This window comes from Triturus cristatus, chromosome 10, assembly GCF_964204655.1.
Source record: "Triturus cristatus chromosome 10, aTriCri1.1, whole genome shotgun sequence".
In the NCBI taxonomy this organism is placed as follows: Eukaryota; Metazoa; Chordata; class Amphibia; order Caudata; family Salamandridae; genus Triturus; species Triturus cristatus.
Window position 1 is genome coordinate 868,069,403 of NC_140593.1, and position 18,015 is coordinate 868,087,417.

The 18,015-nt window shown below is 42.9% G+C and overlaps 1 protein-coding gene across 2 annotated transcripts in view; it reads left to right on the top strand.

The window, feature by feature from the left end:
• The window catches only part of LOC146796129 (GTPase IMAP family member 6-like), a 292,397-nt gene that overhangs the window by 767 nt on the left and 273,615 nt on the right, over positions 1 to 18,015 (top strand). The window lies entirely within an intron of this gene.

Below are 18,015 nucleotides of genomic sequence, written 5' to 3' on the forward strand. Positions count from 1 at the left end.
TAGGAAAATGTGTCCTGTACCCCATCTGTAAATATCTTGCCTCATCCCTTGTGCCTCACCACCACTCAGCATCTTAACTTAGGAAAATCGAGGTTGGTCCAGTTTATAGTTTACGTTTTACTTACTCTTGGATTGCCTAAGATTCTTTGCATTTTCCAGGCTAGTGTGTTCCTGTAGTTTTTTCATGCAACACATTACTCATGTATAGTGCGTAGTGTGAAAAGGGTTGCTCCTATAGAGCTACTTAAGTTCTCTGTTTAAAAAAGCTTTATTGTGAAAACAGAAATGTAGGCAGAAAATACCAGCAACAATTCGAACATTGATGCATAATGAGAACAAGAGCCATGGCTAGTACAATATAAGAAATAAAAGCTATTTTAAGGCTTTATAGGAAAAGGGCGATGGGAAAAAGTTAAGGGAAGGAAGGGGGGGGGGGATATTAATATACTGCTATAAAAAAGAAGAATGCATAATTCTTTCAAAAAACACAGCGAAATGTGAACAAGCCATTAGTTAATTAACAATATATATTAAGTTATCTTAGATGATATGGAGAGAGAACAGAGAAAAGGCATTCAGGGGGATTTAAAGTTTTCGGAGTTTAGGGAGGAGGTATGTTTAGAAACAACCTGGTCTAAATAAGTGCAAGAGGTACCCAAAAGATTATTAAGTGTTGGTTTACAGGAGGAGGCGAAGGCAACATCAAGTCTATGGAAGTGGCAAAGGCTATTCCACCAGTGTTGCGTAGAAAGCTTATTGAGAGATTTCCAATTGAGTGTAATGTGCTGAAAGGATAGAGCGAGAATGAGATCAAAAAGGCCATGGTTAAGAGAAGGTATAGATAAAGAGTCAGAGAGGCTACCAGTAAACAATAAAGGTATAGAATAAGAGACAGAGAGATAAAAGATACGAGAAATATAAGACCAAACGGACGTCCAAAAATTGGAAACAGAGGAACAGAGAAAAAGAAGATGCATAAGGTTAGCACCAGAAGAACCACAGGTCCAACAGTTAGAATCAGAATCAGGAGAAAAACGGGCAATAGAGACAGGAGTAAGATAAAGCCTATGATAGATAAAAAACATAGATTGAGTAAGAGAAGCAAAGCGAGAGATTTTTAAAGATCTAGACCAAAGTTTGTCCCACAAGTGGATAGTCCATTCACATCCCAGATCAGATTCCCAGGCAAGTTCCAATTTAGATTTAACCCGATATGGATTGGGGGCTAAGTAATACTTATATATAAGAGAAGTTTTGGGTAGGGAGAGGAGAAGTTTAAGAAGTGAGTCTTGGGTTTCATTAGGAGATGAGGGAGGAAGAGAATAATATACATCAAGAATAACTGCCATGAGAGAGATAAACCTCTGTAAAAAGGAGCGGGGACAGTGCAATAAGGATTGAAATTCGGGAAAAGAACATGGCGAAAGGCCATTGAAAAGGTGTCTAACCCAAATGATGTTCTTTGCCCTCCAAGAACTCCAGAAAATGGGTCTGTTATTGAGAAGAATAAGGGAATTATGCCAGATAGGAGAGTTCAAGAAGGTATTACGAGAAAGGGGAGTAGGTAGAACTAAAGGTTTCACAAGGGAACAAGTATGTCTAAACAGGGGGAAGGATGTATGAGAGGTTTTAACGGAAAAAGCTATTACTTCCTTGAGAGAGAATGGCAGTAATAAGGTTTGCTCAATGGATAGCCAAAGAGGAGTAAAGGGAGAATGTTCAGATAGAAGCCCTTTCGAGGCTTGACGAAGAAAAAAGGATTTATGATAAAGGCGAAAATCTGGAAAATTCACACCACCATTAGATTTGGACTTACGAAGAGAAGAAAGAGCAATTCTAGCTTTTTTATTCTTCCAAAGAAATTTAGAAAGACAAGAATCAATACCTTTCATGTTCATGACAGGAATGTGGATAGGAAGCATAGAGAGTATATAAATTAAAATAAGGGCAATCATCATTTTAATTGAGTCTAAGCGACCCCACCAAGAAAGAAAAAGGGGGTTCCAGGAAGAGAGTAATTTATCAATACGAGACAGAACAGCAGTCATATTTAACTTAATCGAGGAAGCAATAGAATTAGAAAACCATACACCTAAATATTTAATTTTTGAATCATTCCAAGCAAAACTGGTGGAAGAAAAAGAATGTGGAAGACGGAATTTAGTAAGGGGAAGGATTTCTGTTTTGTCTGAGTTAATCTTGTAACCATAGACCTTGGAAAATGAGTCAAATTCATGAAGTAGAGGAGAAACATAGGTGTCAGGTTCAGAAATAAATAAAAGGATATCATCCTTATATGCAGACAATTTAAGTATCTGGTCCCCAAAGGGAAAACCAGAAATGGAGTCATTGTTAGGGATAGAGGACAAAAAGGGTTCAAGGGCCAGGACAAAAAGAATAGGGGATAAAGGACATCCTTGACGAACTACGCGTTGAAGAGGGAAATAGGATGAAACAGAACCATTAACTAAAACTGAGGCCCTGGGGGCAGAATATAAAAGAGAGATAAGTGAAATAATTTTGGGACCAAACCCATACCACCGTAACGAGGCAAATAGGAAGGACCAGTCCACTCTATCAAAAGCTTTCTCAGCATCCACTGATATAGCCACTAGAGAAGTAGAAATAGAGGGAAGTTTGTTTAGTACATTAAGAAAATGTCGAAAATTATCAGAAGTATGCCTTCTTTTGACAAACCCCCACTGTTCTTTCCCAATAAGATGGGGCATGAGGGGATCTAGACGCAGAGCGAGCAGTTTAGCAAACAACTTATAATCAACATTTACCAAAGATATCGGTCGATAATTTTTGCAATATTTAGGATCACGACCTTCTTTATGAATTAAATTGTTGCCTCCTGAAAGGTACCTTCTGTCTTACCAGCTAAGAAAAAGGAACGAAAAAGTGCTAAAAGTTTTGGCAGTAAGAACTCTGAAAAATGTAAATAAAATTCAACAGAAAAGCCATCCGGACCAGGAGTTTTCCCTTTAGTGAGAGAATTTAGGGCGTTGGATAGCTCTATAAGGGACAAGTCTGATTCAAGAGCAAGAAGATTAAGATGGGATGTAGAAAGGGGAGGGATTTTCTTAAGATAGTCCTGAATGCTAGAAGAAGAAGGAGGAGATTCAGGGGTGTAAAGATTTTGATAGAAGAGTTTGAATTCATTAAGTATTTCTTGATCTTTGTGTAGAAGAGAGTCATTGGAGGAAAAAATAGCATCTATAAGAGTACGGTCCTTACGTGTTTTGAGATAGTTTGCCAGAAGCTTCCCTGCTTTGTTACGACCCCCATAATAGCGAGCGCTGCTACGCAAAAGTACGGATGACGCATTATCAGTAGTAGTTTTATTGAAAGCGAGTTTAGCTCGAATTAGTTCTGGAAGAACAGAATGTTTCGGGGAAGTGTAAAACTTGTGTTCTAAAAGTTTAATATGTGCCAAGGTGGTTTTACGTTGCTGAAGAAAGCGTTTCTTCTTTTTTGAGACGATGTCAATGATAAAGCCTCTTGCCATAGCTTTAAAGGAGTCCCATATGATATGTGGAGAGGAGTTGGGTGTACAATTAAGGTCAAAGAACTCACTTGCAAATGCACGAAAGGAAGAGGAGAAGAGAGGATCTAAGAGGAGAGAATTATTGAAACGCCAGCGAGATGACCTAGGATGTGGAGGGAGCAAATCGAGATCGGTTACTATTGGGGCATGGTCAGAAATAACAATAGGTTCTATAGAGGAAGAGAGGAGGTTTTGGGATAGGGGTTGAGAAAGAAAGATATAGTCCAAGCGGGAAAGAGAAGCGTGGGGGGGAGAGAAAAAAGAGAAGTCCAAAGAATCAGGGTGGGAGAGTCTCCAAGAATCAATGAGATGCGCTTGAGAAATAGTGTCGAGAAAATGTTTGTGAGTCTTAGTGGGAGTAAAACGGACTTGAGATTGACAATCAAGGAATGGGTCTATAACTTGGTTGCAGTTGCCTCCTAATATGAAAAACTCATCCTGAAACTGGACACATTTCTGGGTGACAACAGGCCAAAAGGAACAGTCAAGATGAGTAGGACCATAAACATTAAAAACGGTTAGAGGAACATTATTAATTAATAATTTAACTAGTAACCATCTACCTTCATTATCAACTTCTTGAGATAGGATCTTGCAGTTCAATTTCTTATGACATAGAGTAACAACATCATTTTTTTTATCGATAGAAGGAGAAAATAATACTGTACTCACCCAGCCTCTTTTTAATTTTAATGCTTCAGTTTCAGTGAGGTGGGTTTCTTGCAAAAGTACTAAATCAGGGTTATAAGAGACAAGGTGTGAAAGGATTCTCTGTCTCTTAACAGGATTATTAAAACCTTTCACATTCCAAGAAAAACTCTGAATGTAAGAGCAATAAAGCATTATATAGAACCAAATATGCATTAACAGAAAAATGAAAGAAGAAATAGATATAGAATAGGGGATGAAAACTAGGGAACAAAAGGGGAGGAAAGGAGACAAAAGAGAAAAATAAGATAAGACAGTACATTTCCAGGAACGACGACTGAAAAGAACATACCTGAGGGGAACGGGAACAAGAGAGAACTGGGGCAATGGCGACGAACGGGAGACGGGACTTCCGAACCAGGGTGTCCAAACCACACCAGAACACATAAGACAGTGTAGAGGGATCAACAAATATAGGCTGAACAAAACAAACCTGTATGAAGATAAAAAGAGGGAATTAAAAAAGCATAAGGAGAAGAAAAGAGAAAGAAAAAAAAAGAAAAAATATATAGTAAAGAAGAGATGGAGATTATGTCAAAGCGAACTGAGAACACTAACAATAAATAACAATAAATATGAACTATAGAAATGGCAAGTTGAATCGAAGAATAATAGTGGAGAAGATAAAAAATAAATAAATAATAAAAACATTAATAAGACATATGAAGCAATCAGAGAAGAAGAACAACCAATATAACATAAGAGAAGGAGACGAAGATATACAAGATTAAACGAGGTACACATAATATAACTACAGAGAAAAATAATAGAAATAGAAATATAAACAATCAGACCAAATAACAAACTGAAAAAGTTGAACAGGAAATAAATATAAACAAAGAGAAATAATTCATATATTAACATTGCTGTAACAAGTCAAGTCCTGATAGCATGGGTAGAACACCTCATCCCGTAGTAGGATCAGTGGTATCCATGTTGGCCGAAGAGTGGGAATGAATACATTTCTTGAGTTCTGCAGGATCTTCAAAGGACAAGGTACAGTTTTGAAAAGTGACTTTAAAGATGCAGGGGTGAAAGAGACCATAGCGAGCACCTATTGAGCAAAGAGGAGGGCGAAGATTGAGGAATTCTTTACGTCTGGCAGCTGTAGCGTTGGAGACATCCTGAGAAAGAAATACTCTCTGGCCTAGCCAAGAAATTTGTCGTTTGGCTCTAGCAGCAGAAAGAACAGAGAGCAGGTCATTGAATTTCAGCAAGAGGATAATGACTCCCCGGGGTTTGACAGAGGATGAAGAAAGTAAAGGACGTGGGCCAAGTCTATGGGCTCTCTGAATGTTCAGCATTGTTGAAGGAGGCATCTCTAACAATTTTGGCAGAAAGGAAGAGAAAAAGGCGACAGGATCTTCTCCTTCCAAATATTCTGGCCGGCCATAAATACGTAAATTATTCCTTCTGTTGCGATTTTCCAAATCCTCTGTGTGTTGTTGAAGCTTGCAAACCTCCCTTTCAAGAGAGGTAAGTCTTTGAGAGTCATCCTGGATCGACGACAATTGTTGCTCCATTGTAGAAACTCTGTTCTCCATTGAAGATCATTTTTCTTCCAGAAATTGCATCTTACTGTTAGTGTCTTCCACAAATGGACGTAAGGCACGGATTTCCTCCAATAACAGTTCCAGAGAAATAACAGGTGACGACTTATCAGGAGATGGAGGGTCCTGTTTCAGCCTTTTAGAGGTGGAAGTAGGGGTGACGATTTCTGAGACGATGATTGCGATGCTTGTGAGCGAACAGAAGACACTCCAGCCATACCTGCAGTAGAAGGGGGAGTCGCCTTAGTAGTAGATGGAGAAGTCAAAGACTGCGTAGGTAGCTTCGTGCAGGAAGATTTAGGAACAAAAACAAACTGTGGCGTGCATAACCTGCCCATATGCTGAGGACAGAACAATCAAAAAGGAGCTTCGTGTTGACAAGAAGTCATCAAAAGACGTCAAAAAGAGAACCGCAAACCACAGCAAGTTTTAAACAGAACTCCAATAGGCGCAGGAAAGCAGTGATGACAAAGCCGCATTCAAAACATCGAAACAGCTCTGAAAATTTGTCAGAAAGAGGAAATTACCACTATCAAGGCAATATTGTTGGAAGGCGGGAGACATGAGCAGACATTACAGCATGTTAGGTGTCCAAAAAGAGGCAAGTGAAGCGGTGCCGATAAAATCTTTGAGGAGAACTTGCTGGTCATAGAAAGTGTACCTTACTGTGTTAATGCTGTTCCAAGGAGAGCTATCCTGAAGGCAATAACGTGTCCATATTTTAGAGAAAAAGAAAAAGGAGGCTTGCACCTGCTGCATATACCATACAGGGTTAAGGGTTAATATGCATCCACAAAAGCGGCCTCAAAATGGCGGCCGCGTGAGGAGAAAAATCGCGGGTGAAAGGAACAAAGAGAAGCGCGACACGACTTACTCTCAGGAACCCTTCACCCGACTCACGGCATGTTCCGATGCTGTTTTCAATACATTCCGCTGCAAAGGAATGTGAAAAGACGCATTCGCGGCTCCAGACGCGTCCCGGTGAGTCGGAGCGCGAAGGTTAGGCGGCCATCTTCCGCCGTGCCGAGACCACACCCCCAGCTACTTAAGTTCTCATTGTTAGGGGGGGGTATGATGAGAGCTGTGGAGTTCAGGCCGAACTTAGTGCAAATTTCTCACAATGACTGAGGGGGCCGAACTTAGTGCAAATTCCTCACAATGACTGAGGGGGCCGAACTTAGTGAAAATTTCTCACAATGACTGAGGGGGTCATAAAGCGATTTGGAATACATGATCATCCAATCCTTAGCCTCTCTCCAAAGCATATAGAGCAATACTCAGATGTGCTAATTGTAATTATGAAAATATTCAAAAGTGTGTGAAGAAGGTACACAGCTGTCAAAATGTTGACAGGGTGAATGTTAAAGAAGATTGAATGCATGGGTGAATTGTGTGTGGGGGGATGGTGAAGTTAGTGCGATGCAAGGAAGTGAAAATGAAAAGAGCGTGCTGTAGAGAAAAGACATGAGAAGTGACGTATGCAGGGTGTTTTAGAAACAAAGGAGTTGAAAAATAGCGTAAATGTCAAACAAAGAGGGTGGTGTGAAGAGGAACAAGACCTTCACCCTTCCACAGACTATAGTAATGTTGAATTCACAACCTGCTCTATATATATATATATATATATATATATATATATATATATATATATATTCACTGAAAAAACCATAGGTTTCAGGGGCGTTATAGTTAGCTGGACTTTTCACTCGTACAAAACCATTGAAATTCCCCCGTTATAGTTAGTTCAGCTAACTATAACTCGTGCGCCCTCAATGCACTGCTAATGACGTCACATATTACATCACTCATGACATGGTCAGTGACATCACTGATGACATCACTGATGACATCATCCAGTGAATGTGTGTTTTTCTGAAAATTACATATGTTTTATATATGTATATCTCAAGGTCGATGGAAGAATAAATGAGTATATAAGTGTCTAAATGGATGATTTGTTTTTGAAAAATTGAATGTATTACTGACTGATTAAGTGTATCTTATTGAATACATGGCTTAGTGAGCAATGTTTAAATATGTAAATATCTGTATCAGTCTCTCACTTTGTGTATAAGTGGCTGCATGGGTTGTTGAGTAGCTACATGAGTGTCTATATAGGTTATTAGTTGGTTTTTTGAGTATCAGTATGAGTGTCTGAGTGTCTGTATGGTTCGGTGGGGGGTATTACGTGGTGCATAGGTGCATGAATGAGTGACTCACTGTTTGTATGTGTTGAAGACAGCATGTGTGCAGGACTGTATGGGTGGATGAGTGTGTGCATGGGTGTGTTAGTGAGTGAATGACTGTCTCAATAGTGTCTTTATGAGTAACTACATATGTTTTAAACTAGTATATGTGACTATTGGTGTATATAAGTGAGTATATGTGAGAGTGAGAGATTGAAAGAGTTCCTGTATGAATAAGTATGTGTTTCTATAAGTGATTGTTTAAATGACTAAGTATGTGTAAGTTTCTGTAGAAGTAAGTGTGCTGGTGTGTGTATAACTGTGTATGCAAGTAAATGGATGTTTGATTCTTTATTAGCATGAGTGACTATGTGTGTGAGTAACTCTATGGATGAGTGGCGTTGTGTAATAGGATGTATAGGTGTATGAGTACATATCATGAGTGAGTACATGTATGAGTGACTGTATAGGACTGTTGGTGAATGAGTGGATGTGTATGTGGATCTTAGAATTACTGAATAGGTTGTTGTAACTGGTATTGGTATGTCCATTGTTTTGAACATTTTAGTTTCTATTTTTGAATGTGTGTATCAAAGGTTATATTAGGGGGAGAGGAGGTCTGCCACTCTATCCCAAGGATGATGTCATCAGTGATGTCATTTGAGATGTCATCAGTGCTGTCATCAGTGATGTCACTGACCATGTCATGAGTGATGTAATATGTGACGTCATCAGCAGTGCATTGCGGGCGCGCGAGTTATAGTTAGCTGAACTAACTATAACGGGGGAATTTCAATGGTTTTCTACGAGTGAAAAGTGCAGCTAACTATAACGCCCCTGAAACCTATGGTTTTTTCAGTGAATTTCTAAGGTTTTTTAAATGCTAATTCCTAACTATAATGTGCCTGAAACCTATGTTTTTTTCAGTGAATTTCTAAGGTTTTTTAAATGCTAATTCCTAACTATAATGTGCCTGAAACCTATGGTTTTTTTCAGTGAATTTCAAAGGTTTTTTAAATGCTAATTTCTAACTATGACTACAGAGATAGGACATGTGAAGAAAGAAAAAAAAGAAATGCAGAAAGAAGCAACAGAAGTCCTCAAAGACGAAGAAAAGTGCAGGAAGAAGGATAACGTGCAGAAAGAACAAACAGAAGAGCAGAAAGAAGCCTTGTTGCAAAATCATCCTGTACCCTCAACTTTTTCAGACGGATACCGGTGGTAACTGAGTCTGACTAACCAGTCCTAGAGCCAGCGCTATGTTAAAAGACACTCAGAATACAGTGAAAACACCTACAGACACTAGGGAACACTATGCGTTGGGGTCCCCCTGTGATTAGCATGACCTCCTCTGTAAGCCCCTAGTATATAATAGGGCAGGGGATTAAAACTACCTCTTAAAATGCGCCACAGGGCGTGTTTGCACACGTCACCTCAGGCCCCGTCCCCTCCCTTCCCCACTGTGTAAACACGCCCTGTGGCCGTTTTAAGTTGGGAGATTAAGTCCCCTTGAATCCTGAGGGTCCCTAGGGTCCAACTAGACCACTAGGTACCTCCAGTAAGTGCCACAGAGCTGCGTTGCAGAGAGATGTAAAAAGGGGCACAGCCTAGACCACCTCTCTGCAATGCAGCGCAGTGGCGCTTACTGGAAGCACCTGGTGGGCTAGTTAGCCCCCAGGGTCCCTCAGGATTGAAGAGGAATTATTTCCCCAACTTAAAACGCGCCACAGGGCGTGTTTGCACGCGTTAACTCAGTCCCCGTCCCCTCCCTTCACCACTGTGTAAACACACCCTGTGTCCGTTTTTAGTTGGGAGATTAAGTTCATTTGAATCCTGAGGGTCCCTAGGGTCCAACTAGCCCACTAGGTACCTCCAGTAAGCGCCACAGAGCTGCGTTGCAGAGAGGTGTAAAAAGTGGCACGGCCTGGACCACCTCTCTGCAATGTAGCTCAGTGGCGCTTACTGGAAGCACCTGGTGGGCTAGTAAGCCCCCAGGGGCCCTCAGGATTGTACGGGAATTATTTCCCCAACTTAAACGCGCCACAGGGCGTGTTTGCACACGTCACCTCAGGCCCCGTCCCCTCCCTTCCCCACTGTGTAAACACGCCCTGTGGCCGTTTTAAGTTGGGAGATTAAGTCCCCTTGAATCCTGAGGGTCCCTAGGGCCCAACTAGACCACTAGGTACCTCCAGTAAGCGCCACAGAGCTGCGTTGCAGAGAGATGTAAAAAGGGGCACGGCCTAGACCACCTTTCTGCAATGCAGCGCAGTGGCGCTTACTGGAAGCACCTGGTGGGCTAGTTAGCCCCCAGGGTCCCTCAGGATTGAAGAGGAATTATTTCCCCAACTTAAAACGCGCCACAGGGCGTGTTTGCACACGTTAACTCAGTCCCCGTCCCCTCCCTTCACCACTGTGTAAACACACCCTGTGGCCGTTTTTAGTTGGGAGATTAAGTTCATTTGAATCCTGAGGGTCCCTAGGGTCCAACTAGCCCACTAGGTACCTCCAGTAAGCGCCACAGAGCTGCGTTGCAGAGAGGTGTAAAAAGTGGCACGGCCTGGACCACCTCTCTGCAATGTAGCTCAGTGGCGCTTACTGGAAGCACCTGGTGGGCTAGTTAGCCCCCAGGGGCCCTCAGGATTGTACGGGAATTATTTCCCCAACTTAAAACGCGCCATAGGGCGTGTTTGCACACGTCACCTCAGGCCCCGTCCCCTCCCTTCCCCACTGTGTAAACACGCCCTGTGGCCGTTTTTTAAATTGGGAGATTAAGTCCCCTTGAATCCTGAGTGTCCGTAGGGGCAAAATAGCCCACTATGTATGTCCAGTAAGCGCCATTGCAGAGAGGTGTTAAAAGGGGCACGACCTGCACCACCTCTCTGCAACGCAGAGCAGTGGCGCTTACTGGAAGCACCTGGTGGGCTAGTTGGTCCCCAGGGTCCCTCAGGATTGAAAGGGAATTATTTCCCCAACTTAAAATGCGCCACAGGGCGTGTTTGCACACGTCACCTCAGGCGCTGTCCCCTCCCATCACCACTGTGTAAACACGCCCTGTGGCCGTTCTAAGTTGAGAGATTAAGTCCCCTTGAATCCTAAGGGTCTCTAGGGTCAAACTAGCCCACTAGGTACCTCCAGTAAGCGCCACAGACCTGCGTTGCATAGAGGTGTAAAAAGGGGCGTGGCCTCAGAAAACCTATCTGCAACGCAGCTCCCTGGCGCATACTGGAGATACCTGTTGGGCTAGTTGGCCCTCAGGGACCCTCAGTATTGAAGGGGAACTAATTCCCCAACTTACAACTGGCCAGGGGCATTTGCAGAGTGCTGCAAGGAGGGGGCGTGGCCTCCGGGGCGATGCCGGTCTTTTATTTATTTTATTTTTTAAGAAGGAGGGCTGTGTGGCCCCCCTTCTTTTTCTAATTTATTGGCCCTTTGGACCCCATCCCCCAGGGCCTGCACCATAATTTTTTTTGTTGAAAAAAATAATTTGGCCCTCCCAAGTCCTTAATCGGCCCCGGGAACCCCAACCCCCGGGTCATGGCCTTTTTTTTAAAAAATTCTTTTTGAGGGGGGCTGCGTTGCCCCCCTCCTCAGGCCACTTATGGCCCCGGGGACCCCATACCCCGGGGCCAGCCTTTGTTTTTTATTATTTAAAAAAAAATATATATTTATAGAAACACCTAGGACATGCTGGACAAACCGTATGTACCTATCACCATGACGATTTGCGTGATATTCATAATAGGCGACTATGCATACAATGAATCCACGTGGAATGTATTTACACCGCTAGTGAAGCTCTGATGTGTCTGACGCCCTACCGTGCCTAATCCCGGCGCCCCCGCCGGTGGGTACTCTTCAAGTAGACACCCTTGTCGTTTATTTATACAAACATGGGTAGCTATTGACGGGCACATTTAATACACGCGCACACCAAGCCGTTCAAAGGGGATTCGACAAAAATTCGACCAAACTATGCAAGAAACCCCCCTTACGGTTAATAAAACACACATCCACCGCCGGATGTGTAATACTTTTTATTTTACTCTCTGGAAAGGAGACACACCTCACTTTTGAGTCACAGCGTGCTCCTGGCTGAGCCCAATGCTGTCTTACACCCACCCGTGCCCACCGAGTGCCACACACCTCTGTGTTGTATTCCACCAGCTAGTGCGTATGCTATGACACTCTCTAGCCCATGTGCACTGTAACACCACCCCGTGAATATGTCATGCCACACTTCCCTTTGCACGGGTTATATTGCCCCATCTAACGTGCCTTCCTCGATGCCTATGTAATAACGCACAGCGCTATGCCATACATATTACAATCTGGGATCCATATCTTTGTCACAGTGCATATGCAACGTTACACTCCCCAGCACATATTTTATATTACAACTTTAGAGACTAGTTACGTTACACAACACTGCCTGTGCATATTACACTCCAAGGCGCATATCGCATAGCACGCACTAGTGCCTGTGCTATCTCGCACTCTCCAATGAATCTGTAATTGCGCACAATGTATTACATATTATATTTCACGCCCCGGTTCATCTTATATCACACTTTTTGGTGCATAGTTTATACCGTATACTATATCTAGTTTTCATTTTCAATCGTGCTCTCAGGACTATGTTCTATATAACACTGTGTCCACCTACCCTTTTCACGGGCATTACATTTTGCGATGGGGGGTGAAGGGTCAGGGGGTGTTTCTGCCAAGTGAGCCCGGAGTCACAGTCACAAACGTCCTCTTCTTCCTGAATAAAAGTGAGATTATGCTGCATACTTGTTCATATTTTAAGTAGTTCGCACAGACACTCATTTTAAAAACAATAAAGTTTCTAATACCCACCTTCTCTGAACAGTTAGCTTGCTGCCCCATCCACCTCCTCCCTATCCTCTGTTGTCTGAATCCATGGACTAGCCTCCTCCCTCCTGCCATGCATGGTCTGATGTGCTGCCACTGCCCTCCATTTAGCATGATGTACCAGTCCACTCCTCCTGCCCTCCATTGCCCAATTCTATGGCCCATCATTGACCTCCTGCTTAGCCTCTGTGCTTAGCTTGCTGCCCCTATTCTCCTTCCCCCTGCCCTCCGATGTCTTTGTGCATGCCCCTGCTCCATCCTTTTTGCCCACCATGTTCCATGGACCTGCCACTCCTATCTACTCTGAGTGTTCTGTTGAGCTACCACTCCCTTCCCACCTGCCTAGCATTGTCAGATGACTGTAACCTGTCCCTGCCACCTCCACCCTGCCTGTCCACATGCCATGCCCCTATCCCCTTCCTCCTGTCCTCCATGGTCCATTTTACTGCCACACCCTTCTGCCCTCCCTGGTCTGTTGTGCTGCAACTGCTCCTCCTGCCTGCCCCGCACGGTCTGTTGTGAGGCCCCTTCCCCTGAACTCTCTTCACTGTGCCCAGGTCCTGACCCTCCCTTCTATCCTCCATAGTCCTTTGTGCATGCCCCTGCACCCTCCTTCTTGCCCATCATAGCCATTGTGCTGCCACTAACCCTCCCGCTTGCAATGCATGGTCTTCTGTGCTGCCATGGCCCCTCCCACCTTCCCTGTGTGGTCAGCTAGCTGCCCCTGACCCCCTCCCACCTTCCCTCCATGGTCTGTGTGTATGCCATCATAGTCTCACTGTTGCTCTCCATGGTGTGTCTTGTTTCTAGTGCCCATCCTGCCTGACCTCCATGGTCATCTTGCTGCTCCTGCCCTGCCCCCTTGCCCCCATCCCTCTGTTTCCATGTGCAGACCCCTATTCCCTCCCTCCTGGCTTGTCTGTTCCATTGTAATGCCCCTGATCCGTCCCTCCAGCCACTTATGGTCTGTTATGCTGCAGCTTTCTCTCCTGTCTGTCCATTATGGTTAGCTAGCTACCATTGCTTCTTTCCCCTCTGTTCTCTGTTGTCCATGTGTATGGTCCTGTCCCCTCCCTATTGCTTTCTATGGATTGTTGTGCTGCACTCCCGTCCCGCATGCCCTGTGTGATGTATTGTGCTGCTGTAAACCCTGATGCCTGCCCTGTAGGGTCAGTTTGGTGCACCTCTCCATGTCCGTCCTGTCCTCTGTTATCCGAGTCCATGTCCCTACCCCAATTCCTCCTGCCTACCATGATCCAATGTACCATACTTGCGAACATTTTGAACTTGGTAAGAGGGAGATTTTGAAAAAAAAACTGGGGTATTGATTTTCCCCTTTGAGTTACATTGAAAAAGAGGAGATTGTAGACAGGAGACAGATCAAATAAAGCCCATTTGGGCTTAAAAACATTGGACGTTTCCTGGCTGAAACGGGTCTGTTGGCATGTATGGTTGTACTACCACTGCCTCTTCCTTCTGCCCACAATGGTCTATTATATTGCCACAGCCTCTCTTGCCAGTCCTGTATTGTTGGTTTGTTGCCCCTGCCCCCCTTTCCACTGCCCTCCAAAGTCTGTTGTGCTGCCACTGCCCTTCCTGCCTGCCCAGTGTGGTCAAATTGTTGCCTCTGCACTCTCCTACCTGCCTTCAATTTTCAGAGTCCGTGCCCCTGGCCTCTGCCTCTCAACAGTATCCCAAGGAACAACTAGATTGCTAACATTCTATATTTATTACAAAAGTGTGGAACGCCTGACGTCATCTTGATGTAATCAAAACTGTAATACCTAGAGCATTTCCTTTAGAAATTACATATATGAGAGGGTCTTATTTGCATCAAAATTATGGTTAGTGCTCTAAAAAACTAAAATGAGGACATATTTTCTGAGTTTTCAAATAGCGACAAATAACTTTTAAATTATTTGTAATCTTTATGTTTTTTTATCCAGTTGACCACTTGATTAAATGTTGCACCTAGGGGAGAGGATGTGGTGTTACTTCCAGAGCAGCAGACTTTGCAACTGGGGAATCAGGTTGGAGTTTCTGCTTCAGCTCAACATTCTGTGATTCTGGTCAAATCACTTAATCTCCCCATGTCTACAACCAAAATGAATTTGATCTTGTGTGATGTAACCAATGCTCATGAAAAGCACTCCAATACTTGACAAGTCTGCACTATATAAAACTGCTAATACACACAAAATAAGTGTTTTGCACACTACTGTCATTGGGCTACATGTGGGCTACATCTGGGTGATATTTGTGCTGCATTTAGGCTCTTTTGTCTCTGGTGGCCATCTTGGGAGATTTATTTGTTATGAAATTTCCTCATTTCCTCATTTACTGCAGACTCCTCAGTAGGAAATGCTTTCAGTTTTTTACTTTGATTCCATCAAGAAGGTATTCAGATATGTCACACATTCGCCATAAATTCTGAATGTTAGCACTCTAGTTGCTCATTAGATCACTGTAGTAAAGCTACTGCTCACCACGGAAGTCTGCTGCTGGTATTAAAAGTGCATGTTTCTGTCTGCATATCAGAATTTTTTAATGGATTAGAAGAGGATTCGATAAGTCACTCAAAATGTGCCCTAATTTTTCTTTCTTCAGCACTAATCATAATTTCTATGGCAAAATGAACCCCCTCATTGTGTTCCTTTTTAAATTAAATGTTTTAAGTATAACCAGTTTATTCCAATCAAGATGGCTTCAGGCGTGCCATACTTTTGTCATAAGTAAGACAGTAAGCGCTCTAGTTGTTCTTCAGAACACTCTGGGACATTCTGTCATTGGGCTATACTTGGGCTAAATCTGGGTGATATTTGGGCTACATTTGGGCTCTTTTTTCTCTGGTGGCCATCTTGGGAGATTTATTTGTTATGAAGTTTCCTAATTTCCTCATTTACTGCAGTCTCCTCAGTAGGAAATACTTTCAATTTTTTACTTTGGTTCCATCAAGAAAGCATTCAGATGTGTCACACATTTGCCATAAATTCTGAACGTTAGCACTCTAGTTGATCATTAGATCGCTGTAGTAAAGCTACTGCTCACCAGGGAAGTCTGCTGCTGGTATTCAAAGTGCATGTTTCAGTCTGCATGTCAGAATTTGTTTATGAAATAGAAGAGGATTTGAGAAGTCAAAATGTGCCCTAATTTTTCTTTCTGCAGCACTAATCATAATTTCGATGGAAAAATGAACCCCCTCATTTTGTTCCTTTATAAATTAAATGTTTTAAGTGTTACCACTTTATGCCAATCAAGATGACTTCAGGTGTGCCATACTTTTGTCATAAGTAAGACTGTTAGCGCTCTAGTTTTTCGTTAGAACACTCTGGGACATTCTGTCATTGGGTTATACTTGGGCTACATCTGGGTGATATTTGGGCTACATTTGGGCTCTTTTGTCTCTGGTGGCCATTTTGGGAGACTTATTTGTTATGAAGTTTCCTAATTTCCTCATTTACTACAGTCTCCTCAGTAGGAAATACTTTCAGTTTTTTACTTTGATTCCATCAAGAAGGCATTCAGATGTGTCACACATTTGCCATAAATTCCGAATGTTAGCACTCTAGTTTCTTATTAGATCACTGTAGTAAAGCTACTGCTCACCAGGGAAGTCTGCTGCTGGTATTGAAAGTGCATGTTTCAGTCTGCATGTCAGAATTTTTTAATGAAATAGAGGAGAATTTGAGAAGTCACTCAAAATGTGCCCTAATTTTTCTTTCTGCAGCACTAATCATACTTTCTATGGCAAAATGAACCCCCTCATTGTGTTCCTTTTTAAATAAATGTTTTAAGAGTTACCACTTTATTCCAATCAAGATGGCTTCAGGTGTGCAATACGTTTGTCATAAGTCGGACTGTTAGCGCTCCAGTTGTTCTTTAGAACACTCTGGGAAGCTGCAGTAGAACACAAAGGAATCAACTGACAGTCTCTGCCCTTGTTGGATGTACATGTTTTACTGAGAATGTCAGACTTCATTCTCACATGTCTGAGAAAGATAATGTGAATTTACAGAATATATGCTCTCAGTTTAGCTTATAGATCACCTTCCAAACCTCTGTGGGAAAAGCATGAGAAAATAGTTTTCTCTCAAACATGATTCATGATATCACAGCAGAAGGCTTTTTCACATGGTAAAATCACCTTAGAACACACCACAATTCCTAAAATTAGTATGGTACCATCAACAAATGATTTATAATGTAACTAAAGTCTTAAAACCTTCTATTAACTGCACTGCTTTTTAATGAGGTGCTATCATGTATATTGGTCCCAAGATGACTGCCAAAACTTCTTGGATGAAGTACTGACAGCCAATCAGATATCACGATGAGATGTGTGGTTAGGCTCCACCCAGATATATCTATCTTTTTAACTCTAATTTTCTCAGGAACTACTTAACGGATTTACACCATTTAAGCAAAAGGCACGAGTCTGAACTGAGGACTACCTCTATGCCAAATTTGGTGTAATTCCGTTCAGCAGTTCTGGCTGTAGCTGCGTCAACAGGTCCTATGGGGAAATGCATGGGGAAAACGTGTTTTGGTACCCCCCTTTTTTCTCAGCCCCCGCTTGACGAATCACCGTGAAATTTTCAGGATAGGAGCGGACCGGAGCTGGTCAAAAGTTTGGAAAATTTCACAAAGATTCATCAATCAGCGCCAACGTTATTCCAAATAGAATGTTGCAAATTTCATATGGAAAATAGGTCCTAACTATAACTACCTACTGGCGACTGCCAGTAGGTAATATATATATATCCACTCTGGTGCGAGGAGGTGACGCACTGGTTCTGTTTTGTGTGTATATATATATAACAGACCATAAAGGGCAGGAGGGGCGGATCAGGGGCATTACAATGGAACAGACAAGCCAGGAGGGAGGGAATAGGGGTCTGCACATGGAAACAGAGGGCTGGGGGCAAGGGGGCAGGGCAGGAGCAGCAAGATGACCATGGAGGTCAGGCAGGATGGGCACCAGAAACAAGACACACCATGGAGAGCAACAGTGAGACTATGATGACATACACACAGACCATGGAGGGAAGGTGGGAGGGGGTCAGGGGCAGCTAGCGGACCACACAGGGAAGGTGGGAGGGGCCATGGCAGCACAGAAGACCATGCATGGCAAGTGGGAGGGTTAGTGGCA